This window comes from Littorina saxatilis, linkage group LG17, assembly GCF_037325665.1.
Source record: "Littorina saxatilis isolate snail1 linkage group LG17, US_GU_Lsax_2.0, whole genome shotgun sequence".
NCBI classification, from domain to species: Eukaryota; Metazoa; Mollusca; class Gastropoda; order Littorinimorpha; family Littorinidae; genus Littorina; species Littorina saxatilis.
In genome coordinates, this window is record NC_090261.1 from 60,038,633 (window position 1) to 60,043,632 (window position 5,000).

At 45.0% G+C, this 5,000-nt stretch overlaps 1 long non-coding RNA gene across 1 annotated transcript in view; it reads right to left on the reverse strand.

Moving 5' to 3' along the window:
- LOC138951926 (uncharacterized) overlaps positions 1-5,000 on the reverse strand; it is a 272,464-nt gene that overhangs the window by 203,108 nt on the left and 64,356 nt on the right. The gene's annotated exons all lie outside the window — the stretch shown is intronic.

The following is a 5,000-nucleotide window of genomic DNA, read 5'->3' on the forward strand; positions in this document are numbered from 1 at the left end:
TGTTCAAAAAGTTCCGCGATGGAGAGTTCAGGATGTCAACGTTGAAATCGCCTAAAATCACGAATCTCAAAAACTGGTTATTCACTCGCCTTAAGCTTTCATCAATTAAATCCCAATAATGATTATTTGCATTGGGTGGGCGATAGAATGAGCCAATCAAAATGCCTTCGTGGCCCAGCTTTGTCTCGATCCAGACTGCTTCAAGACCATCAACTTGGAGATCAAGTCGGGGTTTACAGTATAAATAATTCTTAACGTAAATGGCCACGCCTCCATGAGGATCACCTGGACGGTCGAGGCGTACAGGAGGATTAAAATTAGGTATACTTAGAGAGGAATTTTCATCTGCATGTGACAACCATGTCTCAGAAAGTGTCAAAATATCATGATGCTGAACTTCAGGTTGTAACAAATCAATTTTATTCCTTAAGCTCCTAACGTTAATGTGTACCACAGTGACCTGATTTTCATCCGGGCCTGGATTTTTCTCAACATCACCAGCTAAATAAAGTGATGTCCGGGTAAACAGTTTATCTACATAATTATTCTTAATGTCTTTATCGTAAATGTCTCTGCTAACAAAACGTTCAGTTCCACGTTTCTTAGCACAAGGAGAGTTGGCAAAAAATAAGAAAGTACACAACGATAGCGTGACACGGTTGGAACCTTTACAGAACAACAGGATCAAAAATGGTAGTACAGTAGTTTTACACAAAAATGACAATTTGCGACAAAGAACCACTGCCCTTCCATAAAAGCACCCAACTCTGGCTCTGTACAAACTTAAACTAAGTGACATTTCCTAGCAGAACTGTAAACAGCAGGATAGCCAAGAGAAGGGTGTATGTACATGTCTTTTGAGTGCATCTCGCGCTTCGATGAGAGAGAAAAAGAATGACAGGAGTCGTGGTTGCTAAGGGGAGGTTTGAAACAAACAAAAAGTCGAAACATATGTACAGAGTTAGCTTTGAAGAGCTGGTTTCTATGAGGAATCGAAAGGGTGGCTCTGTAAGTAAAGTACTTGTCATCGAGTGTATCTGGTTTTTTTCCAAGGTAGAGGAAATTAGACATGTGTCGCAACAGGCAGGGAAAAACAGCTGAGCTTTACAATATTTCGTAACAGAGAGCCAGCAAGATGCAGCGTTCAGTGGTAATGATACTCTAAGTGCTGTATAAAAATCAGGGGAATGCATTGTCCGGAGCTGATCATGATTTAGCATGTTAACAGTAGTGACAGGGTATGTCGGGATACATACACACATCCACTCGAGCGCGACCACTCGCGCGCAGGCACAAGCACTACTAGCATATAATATGGTCACCTACGTACTGTGCACTGCGCACTGTCGGTAAACACAGTCACACACACAGTTCACATGTCGCCAACAGTCTTGGGGCTACACAGCCACACAGTACACCGGCGCATGGTCGGTACACACAGCTACACACACAGTTCACACTGTTGCCCACAGTCGTATCCACACAATCACACAGCCGCACACACACACACACACACACACACACGTGCATACACACACACACACACACACACACAGGGGTTTTGCATTCTATAAAGCATAATGCGGGTAATATACAAAGAAGAATGATACATCATGCGGGTCTTTCCAAGAAAAGCTTTTGGACAAGGTCTGCCTCTGAGCTAGCTTGTTCGAGCGTTGGCTGCGAAAAAACAACAAGAAACATCGGCAACAAAAACAAGACAAAGCAGGAAGGCGTTTCACATCAATCATAACAAGATTTTTTCCTTCGCTACTATTACTTGAGTTGAGCAATACCGAGTCAATACCTTGCTTTACGTGTTGTACTGTGTGACACGGCAGCAGTGTCAAGTCCGGTACTATGATGTGGCAGTCAGTGCGGGGCAAGAATACACGCGTTCTGCACGGTTTTCACATTTTCACATTCCATTTAACACAAGGGGAATACCCCACAGGCACATGATATATGAGATAATCACCAAAAAGTGTCCATTTCACATTCGCGCTCTGGGGCAGGTTTCCGGTTAGTCACTCATGAGTCTAGGTTCAATTTAACACAAGGGGAATCTCCAACAAGCACAAAGTCACAGTGTTTATTTCTGTTTGGGTTTTTCTGGCTTGCAATATGAATTAATCCCCAATTATAGTGTTCATTTCAAGTCTGCAGTTTTATGCACAGTTTCTGTTGAGTCTCTATAATATAAAGAGTTCAATCTAAACAGAATGTCGTCTTTTTCACGCAGTAGGAGCCGGCGAGAGTTGGTCCCTGTGTAAATGTACGCACCTACACCGACACTGACACACACCCACACACGCACACCGACACTCACACAACACTGCACACACACGCACACATACAAACGCACACACACACACACACACAGACAGACACTGGGCATACACGTGCGTATTTACCGGTAAGACTGTATTCGCATGCTTCTTGTGGCAGACTGATGATCAGGACTTATTGGCACTTTATCTGCACTGTACCTCGAGGAGTTCTATCTCTCGCACTGTGGTGATTTTTGTAATGGTATCAGAAAGGCGTTTGACAAAGATGATACCGTCTCGGGTCCACGTGTCTGTGATCTTCTTGTTCCGTTTGAGAGTGCGCGCTCTTGCGGCAACACTTGCGCGGGATTTTGTTAGATCCTCGTTGATGAAGATCTTTGCAGAAGTTCTGGAAGCGCTGCCACGTTGGCTGCTTGGGAGGACTGGCCAATCTGCACTGGGGACGATTTTTGATGCATCGACGTCCTTTAGAGCCTTCCTCGCCCTCATTATCGCTTCCTTGTGGCGGTACGAGGTAAACTTGACAATTATGGAGCGGTTGTAGCTTTCGCTTCCTGTCGGTTTTTTCCCGACGCGGTGGCTGCGGTCTATGGCTGTGTCGGGCAAGTCTACCCCGATGGTAGAGGCGATCAGTTGGACGATTTCGTCGGTGTTTTCGTTGTTTGCCTCGGGGACTGGCCCAATACGCACTGTATTCCTCCTGCTGTACTGTTCGAGGGAGTCTACCTCGTCTCTAAGGACCATTATTTCTCTATCTTTCCTCTCTACCAGCTTTTTAAGCTCGCCTATTTCATTCCGCAGGGCTTCAGTGACATGTGAAGCAATTGCCTTTAGCACGGCAGGGTCGCTCAGTGCCGCTTTGATGTCCTCCTTAATGTTTTTGCTAGCCATACTGCCTGCTGTTTGGTCACAGTCTACGCGTGTGCTGCTCAAGAATTCGGAACTGATAATTGTTGCGTCTGCGTCTAAGTCTAAGTCTTGATCTCCAAGTTGGTTGGTAAACGAAGAGGGGTTCCTGCACATCGACGCGTGAGTCATCGAAAAACATAAACCATACTGTCTGTATGAGTTCGCCTCCAACCAACTAGACATTCTCCTCAACCCGATTGGCTTCAAACTTCACTACACTACCGTGTCCCTGCATCGAATCTCTTTGGTTTTCCTCGTTGTTTATTTGTTCAGCTTTAATTTCAAGTAGATCAGGTCTATGAGGAATATGACATGAAACAAAAGTCAGGGGGAAAATCTTTCTATACGGCCTATTAGAACTCGCTTTCTTCGTTGCAGTAGAATGTGTAATTCTTGCAAATGTAAGGTCATGACAAAATCCGAAGATTAGACATAGGGCCACTGTTTGATGCAATGGAACATAATTATTATAATCGTTTACAGGCAGGCAGGGTGTGTCAAAGAACATTTTAAATTGTAAGTAATATTTCAATGGACAATAAAGTGCTGTTATTGTATTAGTTATTGGATACTTTCCGTCAAGAAATGCCGTCATTTTTTAATCCCCGTTTTTGAGAAAGTTCCATCAGTGTAGAAATGTTATACAAGCAGAGACCGTGACAGTAATTATGGGAACTGAGGTACATCAGGCTGCTTTTCTACTCGTCCTGCCACTAAGCGTAGCCCTGCCCCTGATTCAAACACTGCAGAACGTTCGAGCAGTGTGGTAACTTGTTGATCTAAAGCCCTGATCCTGTTGATACGATCAGACAAAGCGTCCACCCCAAGTTTCTTTGAAGATGTGAAAAACTGATGCCACTCTCCAAAACGGAACCTAGACCCGGCAAAGATCAATGCTGTACGTCTTTTAGCAGTAGGCCTGTATCAATGCCGATCAGGCCTCAAAAACTCCAGCAGCAATTAAAAGCCAAACAGCGTGTCCCCCAATCTACCGGGGGGTCAAGCCGTGTCCTTTCATGGCATAAATATGTCCACATGGACCATTGGACCCGGGTCTCCTGGCCCGCCATTAGCCGCCACAGTGCTGCCCCCTTCGCCTCTGTCATCAGCAGTAATGTCCCTTGCTTTTCTTGATGAGAGCTAACGATTGGCTGGTCTTCGTGACTCACTCTGCCCGGTACCAAAACTCACTGGGGGCCCGTGTAGTCTTTTTTATGGTCAGAGTATAGCTCTCACCCTCTTCTCACCCTCAACCTCCCTGCCCCTGTTTACTACAATGCATCTCTTCTGTTACGGGGGTCTGGTTTCTCTTTTGCTGATCCTCTTTGCTGTCGGCTGCCTTCTCTTTTTACACCCATCACTCGCTTCGATCTCCCGCGTTTCCCCTGGTGGGATGTCAGTAGTTGCCTTGCCGTGTTAAACTGCATTTCCAATCAGTAGTAAATGTGACTGTGGAGTGAGTTTTCTGCTGTTTTTCCTGCGGACATTTTTATAGGGTCGTTCACGAAGGAATTGAGTCAGAGGTGGTGGTACTACCGATACTGCGCATTTCTCTGGTACTAAACATGTCTTTTTCATCACCCGTCAGACCAGAGCCCAGACCCCATTACCACCCCCGCCCCTCTCCCCAAGTTGTCGTAACTCTCAGAGAAGTTGATAGCAGTGGTGAAACTGTGTGACTGTAACATTTGGTAAAGACTTAAACAATAAGAATGACAGGATTGAAAATACAAATTAGACACTAGAATACATTTTAGAACATAACACACAATCGGTAAAAGTAAATGCAGTCATAAAAAG